This window comes from Elephas maximus, chromosome 10, assembly GCF_024166365.1.
Source record: "Elephas maximus indicus isolate mEleMax1 chromosome 10, mEleMax1 primary haplotype, whole genome shotgun sequence".
NCBI classification, from domain to species: Eukaryota; Metazoa; Chordata; class Mammalia; order Proboscidea; family Elephantidae; genus Elephas; species Elephas maximus.
The window spans coordinates 25888053-25907545 of NC_064828.1; the positions used below are offsets into that span (position 1 = coordinate 25888053).

The window sequence follows — 19493 nt, forward strand, 5'->3', positions numbered from 1 at the left end:
ATTTCTCCGTCATAATTATGCTAATTTACTAGCATTGGTAAAGCCCTCCGAGCACTGTGGTAAAACTCTCCATTTGAATCATTTTTCTTAACATTCATCAGCATTTTCTTCCTATTTTATAGCTGACAATGTAAAAATAGAAATGGATATTGAAAATTGGAAGACAATATTACTTAGGGTTATTTACTTATGAATCCACTTTAAATGCATAGCTTTCAATATAAAAAAAATCTATTGCATGACATGAATTTGGGTGGTATTTCACAAATAGTAAGAAACAAGAGAATATTTTAATATAAACAGAATTTCTGGATCACTAGTCACTATAAGTTCTAAGGCAGAGACACATGCTGAGGATAGAACTAGGAACCAAAATCAAATCTTAATCCAAATCTCTATCATTGACTATTAATTTTGAGTAATTCCACAGACTCTAAACCTTTTAAACTTAATGGGAATCTTATGGAAAATCATATGGGTGTGTCCTTCTGGCCCCAAATCATTATAGAAGTAAAAGTAGCAAAAAATAAATAAACAAAGGAAAAATAAATCTTCTCAAGAGGTAAGCAGAAAAAAAAATTTAAGCAGAAAGGCCTTTGCAAAAAAGAAAATAGACTCTCAAAGTTAGCTCGATAAAGGTAAAAGAGTTAGGTTGAGTTTGTATGTATTGGCTCTTTTTGAGTACTAAACTGTGGATACTCCAGCTACCACCTAGCTGAGGCACTTAAGCCAGTACACAAATAACATGAGACCTTTGAGAGTATGGACCCTGAAATAATCTCTGTGATTAACTACAAACTAAGAATGGCACCAATCGAAAAGCCATTGTCAGCGAGCCGATTTTGACTCATAGCAACCTTCTACAACAGAGTAGAACTGTCTCATAGAGTTTCCAAAGAGTGGCTGGTGGATTCGAACTGCTGACCTTTTGGTTAGCAGCTGAGCTCTTAACCACTGTGCCATTAGGGCTCTAAGAATGGCACTCAAAAGGCAATGTAAAAATCTAGAAGCTATTAAATATATAATATATAAATATAAAATATAAATTATATTTGGATTGTTTTATTTATTTCCAGAGTTTTTGGATGAGATATTAATAGCCACCATTTCTTGTATGCTCAGTATGTGCTAGGTATTGAACAAAGCATAAGACTATTGAGATACATATGTGAATATATATAACTATATATATAAACTAAGAATGGCACCAATCAAAAACCCATTGCCACTGAGTCAAATTCAATCTAACTGACAGAATTAAAAGGAATAGAAAACTATATTAAAATAGCTTGTCTACATAGAGTTCTTCGAAGTGACAGAAGAATTAAAACTTACATGAGTTGTTGCTGGGTTGCCATATAGACTTTACTAACAGAGTTGGAATTTGCCAACTTTTTATTTCAGAAATTCCACTGGAATAACATGACCCATCATGCAATTAGAAATGTGATCATACCATACTGCTTGCAATCTGCCTCACTTGTACTTTACACACTTTATTTTAGAGGAAGTAGAGATGAAAATGCATTTGTCACTGAAGGTTAATTATGTCCCAGTGAGACCATTACTAACAAGCTGTTTAATATAATAGATTAGCAAGTATTATTTCTACCTAGGGATTCACACTTCTAAGGATCATCCCCTAACCCATCTTTCACCTCTTGTAACTAGTGTGGCATTAACTTCTTATGAATATCTATTCACAGGCAAGATTTCCGAGCATTTTTTAGAGTTATCATTAAATTCTCATAACTTTTATTCTCTCTGTGCACTCTGAGAAATAAGTGTTGTTTCAAGCCACATTCTAATTGCTGTAATAATCCAGTTCCAGTTACCATCAAATCAACTTTGAATCATGGCAGCCCCAAGTGTGTGAGAGGTGAACTGTGCTTCATAGGATTTTCAATGACTAATTTTCTTCAGAGGCTCCACTGGGTGGACTCGATCTTCCAAACTTTCAGCAAGCAGCTGAGTGCTTTAACCATTTGCAGCATCCAGGGACTGCTGCTGTAATAATAGATAAGGCAAAATGTTGAAATACAGCAAAAACTATAAATATAGCAAAACTACAAATCACCAGATAGTTGTATTTGTCTGTATCACTCAATTAAATTTAATTCAATAATTAAAAAAATTGAATCTCTACTACATTTAAAACCATAGAATAGCAATTCAAGAATGGGTAAGACAAAGTGCCTATTTACAAATTGTTTGCAATTTAGAGTGAACAATGAAAGAAAATAAACAATGAAAAATAATACAAAGAGAATAGTATACATATTAAAAGAGAAGGTCAAACAAAACTACACAGATATTCAGCACTGGGAGAGATTATATTTTTCTGGAAAGGAAGAAGTATGAAGAAGGAGAAGCTTAGAGAAAGCGATAAATACAAAGAAGGAAAAAGGCAAAAACGTAGTATTTGTGAAGAACGTTAAATGAGACACAAAGTTTTGAAAGGCAGAGATAGTGAAGAAAGATTACACGTTGTATGTAGATCAAAGTAAACAGAGATGTGAGTGAAGAAAAGTGGAATTGACCCAAGAACCACTGTTGCAGCTTGGCTACAGCATAACATATGTCAGAGAGTTTTGCTGGGCCATATTTTGGAGGATCCTAAACACAGGCTTAATACTGAAGGATATTATAGGGAAAATACTAAATGATGCAGGAAGCATTAAAAGAAGATGGAAGGGATACACATAGTCACTATACCAGAAAAACTTGTCAACTTCAACCATTTCAGGAGGTCGCATATGATCAAGAACTGGTGTCACTGAAGGAAGAAGTCCAAGCTGCACTGAAGGCATTGATGAAATACAAGGCTCCAGGAACTGACAGAATACTAATTCAGACATTTCAGCAAACAGAGCATAGGAAGTACTCACTCGTCTATGCCAAGAAATTTGGAGGGCAGCTACCTGGTCAACTAACTGAAAGAGATCCACAGTTATGCCTATTCCAAAGGAAGATGATCCAAGTGAATGTGGAAATTATCAAACAATATCATCAATATCACATGCAAGCAAAAATTTGCTGAAGATCATTCCAAAGCGATTGCAGCCGTATATCTACAGGGAACTGCAAGAAATTCAAGCCAGATTTAGAAGAGGACGTGGAACCAGGGATATCATAGCTGATGTCGGATGAATCCTGGCTGAAAGCAGAGAACACCAGAAGGATGTTTACCTGTGTTTTATTGACTATGCAAAGGCATTCGGCTGTGCGGACAAAACAAATTATGGATAACATTGCAAAGAATGGGAATTCCAGAACACTTAATTGTGCTCATGAGGAACCTATACGTAGATCAAGAGGCAGTTCTTTGGACAGAACAAGGGAATACTGCATGGTTTAAACTCAGGAAAGATGTGCATTGGGGTTGTATCCTTTCAGCACACCTATTCAATTTGCATACTGAGCAAATAATCCAAGAGACCGGACTATAAGAAGAAGAATGGGGCATCAGGATTGGAGGAAGACTCATTAACAACCTGCATTATGCAGATGATACAACCTTGCTTACTGAAAGTGAAGAGGACTTCAAGTACTTACTGATGAAGATCAAAGACCACAGCCTTCAGTATGAATTACACCTCAACATAAAGAAGAGAAAAATCCTCAAAACTGGAACAATAAGGAACATCATGATAAAGGGAGAAAAGGCTGAAGTTGTCAAGGATTTCATTTCACTTGGATCCACAATTAACAACGACAGAAGTAGCAGTCAAGAAATCAAATGAGGCATTGCATTGGGCAGATCTGCTGCAAAAGACCTCTTTAAAGTGTTAAAAAGCAAAGATGTCACCTTGAAGACTAAGGTGTGCATGACCCAAGTCATGGTGTTTACGATTGCCCCATATGCATGTGAAAGGTGGACCTTGAATGAGGAAGACCAAAAAAGAACTGACACCTTTGAATTGTGGTGTTGGCAAAAAATAATTGAATATACCATGGACTGCCAAAAGAAAGAATAAATCTGTCTTGGAAGAAGTACAACCAGAATACTCCTTAGAAGCAAAGATGACAAGACTATGTCTCACATACTTTGGACATGTTGTGAGGGATCAGTCCCTAGAGAAGGATATCATGCTTGGTAAGGTGGAGGGTCAGCGAAAAAGAGGAAGACCCTCAATGAGATGGATTGAGACAGTGCCTGCAACAACGGGCTCAAGCATAACAACAAATATGAGGAGAGCATGATATTGGGCAGTGTTTTACCATGTTGTACATAGGGTTGCTATGATTCAGAACCTACTCAACAGCACCTAACCACCACAACAACATAGTTGGGTCAATTTTTTTTTTTTTAATCCACTACCCATCTTTGTCTTTCACATGGTGTATTTGGACAATATATTTTTAATGAATTTATTGATATGTTGGGACTTACCTCAGCCATTTTATTTTTTGTTTTCTGTTTGTTCCTCTGATGTATATCTGTTTCCTTTTCCTTGCCTTCATGCAGGTTACTTGGATATTTATTCAAATGTCCTTTTGATTGAACTATAGTGTTCTGAATGTATTTCTTAGGTCAGCATTTGTAGTGGTGGCTCTAGATATTACATTATAAAAAAAAAATATATCTACATAATTTGTCCGCTTGTGTTGTCACAGATCCACTTCAATTGAAGCATAAAAAACTTACCTCCCTTTATGTCCCTTTACCCTCCACCACCAATAATATAATTGTCTCAAATATTTCCTCTACCTACATTTCAAATCACATTAGATAGTGTTATAATTTTTCTTCAACCATTAAACATGATGTGGACAACTCAAGAGATGAGAGAAAATCTACTTTATGTGCCTGTATTTTTGCTTTTTGTATTCTTCCTTCCTTCCAGATGTTCCAAGATCCCTTCTTTTATTGGTTCCTTTCTGTTTATTCCTTTAACCATTCTTTTAGGGTTGGTAGGTTGGTGACAAATTATCTTAATTTTTCTTCATCTGTTCATGTCATTATTTCTTCTTCATTCTTGAAGGATATTTTAGTTGGGTATAGGATTTTGAGTTGACAGTCCTTTTCTTTCAGCACTTGAAATATCTTATGGCACTTCTTTCTGGCCAGCATGACTTCTGATGTCAAAGCCACTGTCATCTGAATTTCTTTTCCCCTGTAGGTAAACTGTTGTTTCTCTTTTACTATTTCCAATATTTTTCCTTTGTCTTTAGTTATCATAAGTTTGGCCATCATGTGTCTTGTTATGAATTTCATATGTGGGTTTATCTGATTTGGGGTTTGCTTAGCTTCTTGAATCTGTAGATGTATGGATTTTGCTAAATTTGGGAAGTTTTCAGCAAGTATTTCAAGTGGTTTCAACTCCACCTTCATTCTTTTCTCCTTCTGGGACTCCGATGGCATAAATGTTAGATATCTTACTATAGTCCCAGAGTTCCCTGAGGTCTGTTCATTTTTTTAAATAATATACATTTTTTTAATTTTAGCAGAGTTTTTGATTTACAGGAAAAAAATTGAATATAATAAAGAGTTCCCATGCACACAATCAGCTTTTTATTTTTTTTTAATTTTACATTGTCACAACTAATAAACTAACACTGTTGTATTTTTTTTGTCTAAAATTTATACTTGATTCAAATTTCTTTAGTTTTAAGGTAATATGCTTTTCTATCCAGGATCTCATCTCAAGTACCACCTTACATTTAGCTATCATATCTCCTTAGACTTCTCTTGACTGTGAGAGTTTCTCAGAGTTTCTTTGTTTTTAATGATTTTAGTAGTTATGAGCCATACTGGTTAGGTATTTTGCAAAATTTCCCTGAATTGAGATTTACCTAATGTTTTTCTCATGATTAAACCCAGGTTATGGATTTTTTGGATGAAGTACTCAGGAAAAAGATATCATTCTCACCACATCATTTGAAGGGTACATGTTATCAGCATAATTTATCACTGTTGATGTTGACTTTGATTATCTGGCTGAGATAGTGTTTGTCAGTTTTCTCCACTGTAGAGTTAGTCTTTGTCCTCCTTTCCATGCTCTCTACTCTTTGGAAGAAAGTTACTATGAAGAGTTACTATGAAAAGCTCACACTTATGGAGTGGGGAGTTGTGCTCCACTGCCTTGAGGGTGAAGCATTCTGTTCTTTTATTTTTAGTCTATTTTCTCTGAGATTATATAATTTCTATTGTTCTGTGTTCAGTTCACTGTTCTTTAATATAGTTCCTCCACTCTGCTGTTAAGTCCATGCATTGATCCCTTAGGCCAAGGGATCTAATTCTACTTCACACTCTTGCAGGAACAAAATTTCTGCTTAATGGACTTGCATCATTTTGATTGCCTGAAATCACTTCCCATCACCCATTTTCTCCCAAAGCTTCTACTCTTTCAGATGCCATGACATCATACGTTTGTTTTAAAGAATGCTTTCAGGATTCATAGGTATTTTTACTTAGAGTATCTCCTAATACCTAAATTTTAACATTGTCAGTCATAGAAGTATAATCTTCTCCTATCCTTGAGGTATCTTGTGAGTATGTATTGATATAACATATAAAGATACAATTTAAAAAAAAAAACTCTATAGTGATCTTTAAATATAAATTTGACTTTATTATTATCATTTACATATTCATCATATGATACAGTCCTATATTAGTTTTTTTTTTTTTTTTTAGTTCTATGTTTCAGAGAAGAATCAACAGACCCTTGCAGAATGGTGAAGTAATAAAGGATCAAAGTGAGTTAAACATTGTTGAAAGCATAAATACTTGGTATTAAATCCTATTCCAATCTACCATTTATCCCACACAATTTCAAAAGCATAACTTCATTTTGGGGTATTCAGACAGGTAGGGTTAATTGTGCTGGAGGTACAAAAAGAGCTGTGTCTCAGTCATCTAGTACTGCCCTGGCAGAAATATCACAACTGAATGGCTTTAACAAAGAGAAATTTATTTCCTCACAGTAAAGTAGGCTAAAAGTCCAAATTCAAGGTGTCAGCTCCAGGGGAAGCCTTTCTCTCTCTTTCAGCTTTGGAAGAAGGTCCTTGTCCTCAATCTTCCCACGGTCAAGGAGCTTCTCAGGCACAGGGACCCCAGATCCAAAAGAGGAGTTCTGATCCTGGTGCTTCTTTCTTGGTGGTTTGAGGTCCCCAACTCTTTGCTTGCTTTCCTTTCCTTTTTATCTCTTAAGAGACAAAAGGTGGTACAGGCCACACCCCAGGGAAACTCCCTGTACCTTGGATCAGGGAGGTGACCTGAGTAAGGGTGGTGTTACATTCCCATCCTTATCCTCTCAACATAAAATTACAATCACAAAATGGAGGACAACCACACATGGCCTAAGCAAGTTGACACATATTTTTTGGGGGACACAATTCAATCCATGACAAACTGTTAAAAGGATACCATCTAGAAGTTGGGAAAGGAGGAATTACATCCTGTCCACATGAGATAAGGTTGAAACAACCTGTGAATTACTATCTCCTTCTTAGTGTTGTTCTAGTCCCTTCCCCTTTTACAGGCTCCCACTTGCACAGAAGAACAAAGTGTGACTGCTGTTTAACCTTTCTTAGTCCACCGTAGATGGAGATGTAATGCCGAAGATCAGTGCACAAGGACTGCCAAGAAGATTCTATCTTGAATATCAGTGGGTTCCATCTTGGATTCCAGATGTGCATGCAACCTAATTAGTATGCACTGCCATTCTGAGAAGTACTGCCCCTTGAAAGAAACGCACTAAATATTCATTACTCTATTAGCTCCACTGTACTCAAATAAGCCCTAACCTTTTTCCCTTTTTGAATCTGTCTTTTGGAGAAGCATAAGCCCTTACTGACTCCTTTTACTTACCACAAGTAAAATAAACCTGTTAGACCTGAACCCAAAATTGCCTTGTCTGTGTATCCTTAAAAGAAAAAGACAAGGACCCATTGAGTCCAGGGGGCTTCCATTCCCTCTACAGTAACAGTATGGCTTTCTCTTTCAAACACTAGACATCAAAAGATTAAAATGATTGCCTCAAATTAGAATGTGAAATCAGTTAAAAAAGATTAAAATGATTGCCTCAAATTAGAATGTGAAATCAGTTAAAATGATTACTGGTTAAAAAAAATTGTAAGTTAAATACTATTCTGAAAATTGTTTTAAAATGTTATATTACTTTAACATTTTGTACATTTCAGTATTTATCACATTAAGTGGAAGAAGCATGAATTTGATAGGTATATATTTAATAAAAAAAATAGGAAAATAAAAATGTTTTATTATTAGAAATAATTTTACCCAGTGCCGTCGAATCGATTCTAACTCATAGCAACCCTATAGGACAAAGTAGAACTGCCCCATAGAGTTAACAAAGAACACATTAGCCTGAATCAAATCATAATTATTTTATAAGCAAAACATGAGGCATTCCATTTTCCTGTTATCTAAGGTGATTTTTCAGTTATAAAAACAATTGCTACAAAAAGAAATAAAACACATCCTATAATATTTCAGACATAACAGTATAAAAGTTCAAAACAATGACCTTATAATTTTTGAGAGATTTGAAAAATATGTATTCTCACTTATGGTTTATTGTGTGGTGTTAAAGATTGAATTGTGTCCCCCCAAAATGTGTGTCAACTTTGCTAGGCCATGATTCCCAGTAATGCTTGGTCATTCTCCATTTTGTGATTTAATGTAATTATCCTATGTGTTGTAAATCCTAACATCTATGATGTTAATGAGACAGAACTAGAGGCAGTTATGTTAATGAGGCAGAACATATCTACAGGATTAGGTTGTATCTTGAGTCAATCTCTTTTGAGATATCAAACAGCAAGCAGAGAGGAGAGCAAACACATACCACCAAGAAAGAAGAGGCAGAAACTGAGCGTGTTTTTTGGACCTGGAGTCTCTGCACTGAGAAAGTCCTAGACCCAGGGGAAAAGTGATGACAAAGATCTTCCCCCAGAGCCTACAGAGAGAAAGAAAGCCTTCCCCTAGACTTGGCACCCTGAATTCAGGCTTTTAGCATCCCAGACTGTGAGAGAATATATTTCTCTTTGTTAAAGTCATTCACTTGTGGTATTTCTGTCATAGCAGCACTAGAAAACTGAGACAGGTGGTGTAGATTAGATGGCAGTACCTGGAGATTGGCAAATGGATACATAGAGCAAAGGCATATATTTAGCAGTGTTGTTGAATAAAACCTCTCTATATAGAGATATTCATATTTGCATGTAGTCATTGAACCACTAACTTCGAGTGGCAAATCTGAACTTCAATTTAATAGGCTGGGACAAGGAGACATTAATTGGGGGCCCAGATTTTGATATCTGTAACGTGAAATATGTACCACACATGGTTAAGTACATGACTCTATTTGGTTTCTGAGTTCAGTTAATAAGTTCACCAAAGCTATTCACTATTTAGTCCTTAGTTTGGACAGTTTGTAGTGAGAATTCACATTGCAAGAAATACCATTCCTATACACAAGGAAGGAATTGATAGAATATCAATTGAGATGTTTCAACAAATGGATGCAGTGCTGGAAGTGCTCACTCGTCTATGCCAACAAATTTGGGAGACAGCTAACCAGCCAAATGACTGGAAGAGATTCATATTTATGGCTATTCCCAAGAAAGGTGATCCAATCCAATGAGTAAATTATCAAACAATATCATTAATATAACACATAAGCAAAATTTTGCTGAAGATCACTGAAAAGCAGTTGCAGCAGTATATAGACAGGGAACTGCAAGAAATTCAGACCAGATTCAAAAGATTATGTGCAACCAGGGATATCAATGCTGATGTCAGATGAATCCTGGCTGAAAGCAGAGAATACTAAGAATGTTTACCTGTGTTTTATTGACTAAGCAAAGACGTTCGACTGTGTGGATCAAAATAAATTATGGATAACATTGCTAAGAATGGGAATTCCAGAACACTTATTTGTGCTTATGAGGAACCTGTACATAGATCAAGAGGCAGTTGTTCGGACAGAAAAAGGGAATACTGAGTGGTTTAAAGTCAGAAAAAGTGTGTGTCATGGTTGTATCCTTTCACCATACCTATTCAATCTGTATGCTGAGCAAATAATCCGAGAAGCTGGACTATATGAAGACTAACATGGCATCAGGATTGGAGGAAGACTCATTAACAGCCTGCGTTATGCAGATGACACAGCCTTGCTTGCTGAAAGTGAAGAGGACTTGAAGCATTTACTGATGAAGATCAAAGAACACAGCCTTCAGTATGGATTACACGTCAACATAAAGAAAACACAAATCCTCACAACTGGACCATTAAGCAACATCATGATAAACAGAGAAAAGACTGAGGTTGTCAAGGATTTCACTTTGCTTGGATCCACAATCAACTCCCATGGAAACAGCAGCTAAGGAACCAAAGACGTATTGCATTGGGCAAATCTTCTGCAAAGGACCTCTTTAAAGTGCTGAAAAGCAAAGATGTCACCTTGAAGACTATGGTGCACCTGACCCAAACCATGGTATTTTCAATTGCATCATGTGCATGTGAAAGCTGGACAATGAATATGGAATACCAAAGAAGGATTGACACAATTGAATTGTGTTGGCGAAGAATATTGAATATACCATGGACTGCCAAAAGTCTGAACAAATTTGTCTTGGAAGAAGTACAACCAGAATGCTCCTTAGAAGCAAGGATGGTGAGACTGCATTTCACATACTTTGAACATGTTGTCAGGAGGATCAGTGACTGACACAGTGGCTGCAACAATGGGCTCAAGCATAACAACAATTGTAAGGATGGTGCAGTGTTTCATTCTGTGCTACACAGGGTCACTATGAGCTGGAGCTGACTTGACGGCACTTAACAACAACAACATATACAAGAAGTTATCTACATCTTTTTAATTTCTTAGTTCAAATACAGTTTTAATAGGAAAGGATATAACTGAGTCCCTTTATTACGGTTGTCATTATCACAAGAAAAAGCTAAGAAACTGTTAGAAACTCACTTGTTGCCTACTCAGTTTCTGCATTGCTGATACTACCTCCTTATTTCTTAATGTGTAGATCAAGGGGTTTAAGAGCGGGATGAAAACCGTATACAATATTGACAGGACCTTATTTACTAGGAAGTTGCTGAAAGGCCAGGCATAGATGAAGATGCAGGGCCCAAAGAAGAGGGTCACTACAGTGACATGGGCAGTCAGGGTGGCCCGGGCCTTGGCCATACCCACTGAGGATCAGCATCTCACAGTGATCAGGATGAGTGTGTAGGAGATGAACAAGAGCACAAAAGAGCTCATAGCCATTACATCACTGTCTGAAATCATCAATATCTCAAGGATATAGGTATCAGTGCAGGCAAGTTTGATAACCAAGGGGAGGACACAGAAAAAGCTGTCCATTTTATTTGGACCACAGAATGGAAGGTTTACTATGAAGACCAACTGGCTTACTGAGTGTAGGACCCCAATGAGCCAGGAGTCCACAACAAGGACTGTACACTTGCGTACACTCACGATGGCTGCATAGTGGAGGGGTCGACATATGGCTACATATCTGTCATATGACATGGCTACAAGGAGCATCGTTTCACCACCAGCCAATACGTGGTGAAAGAATACCTGAGCCATGCAGCCCTCAAAGGAGATGGTCCTGTGCTCCTTGAGGAAGTCAACAATCATTTTGGGAGTGGCAAAGGTGGATAGACACACATCGATGAAGGAGAGGTTGCTGAGCAGGAAGTACATGGGTGTGTGTAGAGCAGGTTCAGAGAGGACCGTGAGCACAATAAGGAGGTTTCCCAGCGAATAGAAGAGTGTGAAAAATGCAAAATAGAAAAGTTGTAGCTCTTGAGGACCTGAAAGACTGTGCAACACAAATTGAGTCACTCTTGAGTTATTTCCTTGGTCCATGGTTTCAAGTTCCTGAGATCAGATCAGTAAATTTCCTGAAAAGTGACATTGAAATGCAAATAATATCATAGGATTGTGGGAGTAAGGGAGCAAAGCCAAGCCTGGCATCAGATCTCACTCTATACACCTATGTGCTATAGACCCTCACGTTGTTGTTGTATGCCGTTGAGGAGATTCAGGCTCAGTGGACCCTGTAGAACAGAGTAGAACTGCCGCATAAGGTTTCCTAGACTGTAATCTTCATAGGAGTAGAGCGTGAGGTCTTTTGCCCATGGAGCCGCTGGTGGGTCCAAGTCACCAAAGTTTCAGTTACCAGCTGAGTGCTTCATCATTGTGTCACCAGGGCTCCTTTTAATCCTCACTAGCATGCAAATACACATTGTCTGCAATCATTTCTTTTGCAGTGACTATGTATGCAGCTCTATTCTAAAAAACACAATTTTTACACCTCACCTTCACCACTGTAAAATTCCTAATAAATAGGACAATGAAGTGCTAGAGTTAAAGTGACAGATTTCAAATTCTATCTCTCATAATTTCTAGCAGTATGACCTTGGGCAAGTTAATTAACTTCTCTGTGGCTCAGTTTTTGCATCTGTAAACTGAAAGAATAATGATATATACCTCGTAGAATCATAAAAATTAAGTTATAAAAGGTGAAATATTTAGAATAGTACCAGGCCCATAGATATTAGGTAGTAGGCCTTATTTCCATCAATGATGAAAACGTTTCCATGTTGCTTCCAAAGGGTCACAACCTTGAAAACCCCACGGGTCAGTTCTACTCTGCACACATGGGGTCACCATGAGTTGGAACTGACTCATCAGCTAACACCATCAACAAAGATGTTTTCTCACCTTGATCAAAATAGTCAAATGGTAAAGTCTATCTTTAGTTACTTCTGTCTCTACTTTCCTTCATTCACAAAAAGTCAGTTAATTTCTCCCCTTGCCCCTGCTCCATTTTAGGATTCCAAGGTCATCAGGCCCCTTTTTCCAGACAGCTAGTGAAACCTGCAGTCAGACAAAGTAAACATTCTTAACGGTTCAAAACTCTGTTTCTTTACCTGGAATGAAAGAAAAGTACTATAGGAATCTGAAACTTATTTGCTAAAATCACCTGGTAGAGATAGATCTCTTTTAACTGTTTCAACAATGTACATATAGAAAACCTCTCACAGGCCTATGGCAGTGTTAACAGTAGTTATCTCTGGGTGAGAATCATTTTATTCTGTATACATTTCTGTATTTCCTGAGGTATTTTTTTCTGCAATGAGTGTGTATAATCTTTTTAATGAAGAGCTCTGTTGGTGCAGTGGTTAAGCACTCAGCTGCTAACAGAAATGTTAGAAATTCAAACTCACCAGCTGTTCTGAAAGAGAAAAGACTTGACTGTTTCCACAAAGATTACAGACTAGGAAACTCTATGGGTCAGTTTCACTCTATTCTATAGGGTGAATATGAGCTGGAATCAACTCGAGGACACACAACAACAACATCTCTTTTATCAGATTATAAAAACAAAAAAACAGTAAAGCTCTTTTGAATTGATAAGGTTCTATTTTTTTTAATTAAAAAAATCAAGTAAAGTGATAAAATTAAAAATTATCTTTAATTACAACACACAGGGGATAATGTTTTGTTATTTAAAAAGTATAGTGAAAAAGCTTATACATTGATAAATTCAGTTGTTAAACAAAATTTTTAAAACAATGGTGACTATAGGAAAAGTATATTGAGTGAGTTCTTAACAGTGAGTTTGAGAGGTCACATCTTCAAATGTCACCTTTACTGGACAAATGAGCGTGCCAGTGCTGGGAGAGTGTGGCTATGAAGGATGCTATTTCTATGGGAACAAAAGACTTACGCTAAAGGAGATGAAATTCCCTCGTAGAAATTGCAAGTACCAGTGAAGAGTTGAAGAAGGATAAGGAATGAGTTTAAATTTCCAACTATTTCATCTAGCTGGTACTTTTGCCTAGCACCAGGTGTAGGAGGCTCATAAATAGGCTTGTACATCCTTGTAATTGGCCATATATTATCTTGAGCTTTAATCTCTTAAAATAAACCATGCCTTACTACAAGGAGTTACCAGAGAAAGATGGAATACTAGAGGTTCAATTGATCAGAGAGCAGTCTAAGACATTCTTAGAAACTCAAGAAACCAAAAACCAAACCTGTTGCCATCAAGTACATTCTGACTCATAACGACCTTATACGACAGAGTAGAATTGCACCACAGGGTTTCCAAGGAGCAACTGGCGAATTCGGACCCAGAACTCAAAGTAAAAATGTATATATATAAAAAAATTACTCATTTTGTTGCTATTTATTTTAAATAAGTAAGCTGAAATTGTGACCTCTCAGGTGACTGAATTTGATTCTAAACTCCACAAGCAAAGCAAACAAGATTTTTCCTCACCACAGTTGCCAAATCAATGAATAGATTCATAAATAATAATATGAATGATTGTATGCGTGCATGAATGAATATAATGCAGTTACAGCAGGTAGAATAATGATTGATGAAATACAAATTGTTGTATTATCATTCTGTCCTTGTGTATAAAAGCTCATTGCCATCGAGTCCATTCTGACTCATAGCAACCCTCTAGGACAGAGTAGAACTTCCCCATAAGATTTGAGGAAGCAGACTGCTACATCTTTCTTCTGCTGAACTGATGCTGTGTTCAAACCATTGACCTTTTGCTTAACTGCTGAGCACTTAACTACTGTACCGCCAGGACTCCTTCCTTGTTTATAGACAAGAGAAGCCAAGCCACCGAGCAAGTAAGTCATATGTGATTAATTGAATTTTTTGAACATCAAATCATGAAAAATTTCAAAAAAGTCAACTTACATTCTATCATCTTGAAACCATGACTAAAGCATAACTGATAAAAAGAAAGAAAGGAAGGACATAAAAAATGAAGGAAGGAAAGAAAGGAAGGAGAGAGGCAGGTTGGGAGGAGGGTAGAAGGGAGGAAGGAGGAAGGGTGTTTACAGACTGATTATATTTCTCCAACATAATTATGGTAACTTACTGAGCATTGGTAAAGTGCTCCAAGCACTATGATAAAACTCTCCATTTGATTCATTTTTCTTAGCATTTATCAGCATATTCTTCCTATTATATAGCTGAGAAATAATGTAAAAATAGAAACAGATATTGAAAATCAGAAGGCTTATTACTTAGAGCTGTTTACTTATGAATCAATTTTAAATGGATAGCTTTGAATATATATTAAAAAAACCTATTACATGGCATGAATTTGAGTGAAATTTTGTAAATAATAAGAAACAAGAGAATATCTGAACATAAACAGAATTTCTGGATCTCTCGGTACTATAAGTCCTAAGTTAGATGACATGCTAAGGGAAAAAAATATATATATTATTTTTTATTTTTTTTAAGGGTAGAACTATTTAATTTTGAGTAATTCCATACACTCTACATCTTTGGAAATTAATAGGAATCTTATGGAAAATCATATGGGTGTCTCCTTCTGGCCCAAAACCATCATAGAAGTAAAAGGAAAAATTAATAAATTAATTCTTAAAGGGAAAAAAAGTCATCACAAGAAGCAAGCAGAAAGGCCTGCATAAAAGAAAAGACAGAGTTCAAACTTATCCAGATAAAGGTAGAAGAATTAGGTTGAGTGTGTATGTATTGGCTCTTTCTGAGTACTAAATTGTAGATACTTCATTTACCAACCAGATGAGGCACTCAAGCCTAGGCACAAATAATATGAGGCTTTTGAAAGTACAGAGCCTGAAATAATCTCTGTAATTAAATATAAACTAAGAATGGAACGATGTGCCATAAATATTGCTAAATTATTTATCAAGAATTTTTTTATTAGAATAACCAAAAAGGCCATTAAAACAACTGGGGGGGAAAAAAAAAAAACTAGATAGGACTCTCCCCCCCCATTCAGTAATTTTTCCACTTGGACGACATTTGTTTTACCGAGTTACTTAGAACTGATGTTGTGTGTGTGTATGTGTGTGTGTATAAAATGCTAGATTTCGTCATGGCAGAAAGAAAATGTCTGTAAAAATCTAGAAACTATTACAGACTATAATTAGATTGTTAGATTTATTTCTAAAGTATTTGGATGAGATAGTAATAGCCACCATTTCTTATACTCATTATGTGCTAGGAATTCTACAAAGCATTTTATAAGATTATTGAGAAATAGATATGTATAGATATAGATATGTATAGATAGATATATAGAGGTATATTTTTTGGAGCCTGGTAGCATAGTGGCAAAGAGCTATGGCTGCTGACCAAACGGTCAACCATTTGAATCCATCAGCGTCTCCTTGGAAGCCCTATGGGGAAGTTCTACTCCATTCTGTAGGGTCGCTAATGAGTCACAAGCGACTCAACAGCAACAAGTTTTTGGCGCCTATATGTATATATATACATATGCATACAAATATATGTGGAAGTAAATACAAATGTATACAGTATACACAAATATATATAGAATATATTATTCTAGGTGTTACACATAAACATATATAATGCCATATAAAAATTCATATATATTTAGATTATATAGATATAAAATCTAAAATGCTCATAATAACCCTTAAAGTGTAGTTTTATTCTATATATTACATAATCTCAATGAAGTTAAACAACTGACCTCATCCTATGACAAATAAGCGACAAAGCTGAAATTTTCATTATGTAAATAGTAGTCTAAGCATTCTAAAACTGTGTGTTTGCCTAATTATACATGTGGAGATCAATGCAACAACCACATTACGTATGTAATACCTGTGTAAAGAAGCAATTTAAGAGAACACACTGGTCATTCACAGAAGAACCACATTATGTGCCCTACAACTACAGAATAAACTCAGAGATCACAGTGGCTGAGTCTGCGAAAGCGGAAGATGCGCTTTTGCAGACACGAGGTTGAGTGGCATATAAACAATTAGCTCTTCTCAGGATAGTTAGGGGGAGTTCAAACATGGTGAGACAAATTCAATCTCACTGACAGAATTAAAAGAAATAGAAAACTATATTAAAATAGATTGTCTACAAAGAGCATTTTGAAGTGACGCAAATATCAAAACTTACATGCGAGTCATTGCTGGATTGGCGTATAGACTTTACAAAGAGGGTTGGGATTTATCGACTATTTCAGAAGTTCCACTGGAATAACCTGAGCTATCATGACATTAGAAATGTGATCTTCTCATACAGCTTGCAATCTGCCTCACTTGTACTTTCCACACTTTATTTCAGAGGAGGTGGAGATGAAAATGTATTTGTCATTAGGATAATTTTGTCCCAGAGGGACCATGGCTAAGAAGTCTTTTTATATCATAGACTAGCAAGTATTATTTCTACCTAGGGATTTACGCTTCTAAGAATCAAGCTCCAAATCTATCGTTAGCCTCTTGTAAGTAGTGTGGCATTGATATCTTATTAATATTTATTCACAGGCAAGATTTCAGAGCTTTTTTTGTTGTTGTTGTTATCGTTGTTTGTTGTTGTTAGGTACCGTCTAGTCAGTTCCGGCTCGTAGCTCCCCTATGCACAACAGAAAGAAACATTTCTGAGTCCCATGCCATACTCACAATTGTTGCTATGCTGAGCCCTTTGTTGCAGCCACTGTGTCAATTCATCTCCTTGAGGGTCTTCCTCTTTTTCACTGACTCTCTGCTTTACCAAGCTTGATGTCCTTCTCCAGGGATAGATTTCTCCTGATAACTTGTCCAAAGTACATGAGACGTAGTCTCATCATCCTTGCTTCTAAGGAGCATTCTGGTTGTACTTCTTCCAAGACAGATTTGTTAGTTCTTTTGGCAGTCCATGGTATATTCAATATTCTTCATCAACACCACAAATCAAAAGGGGCAGTTCTTCAATCTTCCTTATTCATCGTCCAACGTTCGCTTCCATGTGGGTGACTGAAAACGCCATGGCTTGGGTCAGGCACACCTTAGTCCTCAGGGTGACATCTTTGCTTTTTAACACTTTAAAGAGATATCTTGCAGATGATTTGCCCAAAGTAATGCATCTTTTGATTTTTTGGCTGCTGTTTCCATGGGAGTTGATTGTGGATCCAAGTAAAATTAAATCCTTGACAACCTTGATCTTTTCTCTGTTTATCATGATGTTGCTCATTGGCCCAGTTGTGAGGATTTTTGTTTTCTTTATGTTGAGGCGTAATCCATACTGAAGGCTGTGGTCTTTGACCTTCATCAGTAAATGCTTCAAGGCCTCTTCACTTTCAGCAAGCAAGGCTGTGTCATCTGCATAAGGCAGGTTGTTAATGAGTCTTCCTCCAATCCTGATGCCATGTTCTTCTTCATATAGTGCAGCTTCTTGGATTATTTGCTCAAGATATATATTGAACAGGTATGGTGAAAGGATACAACCCTGATGCACACTTTTCCTGACTTTAAACCACTCAGTACCCCCTTTTCTGTTCAAACAACTGCCTCTTGGTCCATGCACAGATTCCTAATGAGCACAATTAAGTGTTCCAGAATTCCCATTCTCCCCTGTGGCATCCATGGTTTGTTATGATCCACACAGTTGGATGCCTTAGCATGGTCAATAAAATACAGGAAAACATCTTTCTGGTATTCTCTGCTTTCAGCCAGGACCCATCTGACATCAGCAATGATATCCTTGGTTCCATGTCCCGTTCTAAATTCGGCTTGAGTTTCTGGCAGTTCTCTGCCAGTATACTGCTGCAGCTGTTTTTGAATGATCTCCAGCAAAATTTTGCTTGCATGTGAAATTAATGATATTGTTCCATAATTTCCACATTTGGTGGGATCACCATTCTTGGGAATAGGCATAAATATAGATCTCTGCCAGTCAGTTGGCCAAGTAGGTGTCTTCCAAATTTCTTGAGATATACAAGTGAGCACTTCCAGCACTACATCTTTTTTTGAGACATCTCAATAGGTATTCCAGCAATTCCCAGAGCCTTGTTTTTTACCAATGCCTTCAGAGCAGCTTGGATTTCTTCCTTCAGTACCACCTGATCCTGATCATATGGTACCTCCTGAAATGTTTGAACATTGACCAATTCTTTTTGGTATACTGACTCTGTGTATTTCTTCCATATTCTTTTGATGCTTCCTGAGTCATTTAATATTTTCCACATAGAATCCATCTATATTGCAACTCAAAGCTTGAATTTTCTCTGCAGTTCTTTCAGCTTGAGAAATGCTAAGTGTGTTCTTCCCTTCTGGTTTTGTATATCCAGGTTTTTGCACATGCCATCATAATACTTTTCTTTGTCTTCTCGAGCCGCCTTTTGAAATCTTCTGTTCAACTCTTTTATTTCATAATTTTTTCCTTTTGATTTAGCTACTCGATGTACAAGAGGAAGTTTCAGTCTCTTCTGACATCCATTTAGGTCTTTTCTTTCTCTACTGTCTTTTTAATGACCTCTTGCTTTCTACATGTAAGATTTCCTTGATGTCATACCACAACACATCTGGTCTACAGTCATTAGTGGTCAAGACATCAAATCTATTCTAGAGATGGTCTCTAAATTCAGGTGAGATATACTCAAATTCATACTTTGGCTCTTGTGGACTTGTCCTACTTTTCTTCAGTTTTGACTTGAGCCTGCATATGAGTAA

General features: G+C 36.7%; 1 pseudogene; it reads right to left on the reverse strand.

Moving 5' to 3' along the window:
* Positions 1-1977: 1977 nt before the first annotated feature.
* LOC126084453 (olfactory receptor 4K15-like) lies at positions 1978-11864 on the reverse strand (annotated as a pseudogene).
* Positions 11865-19493: the final 7629 nt, after the last annotated feature.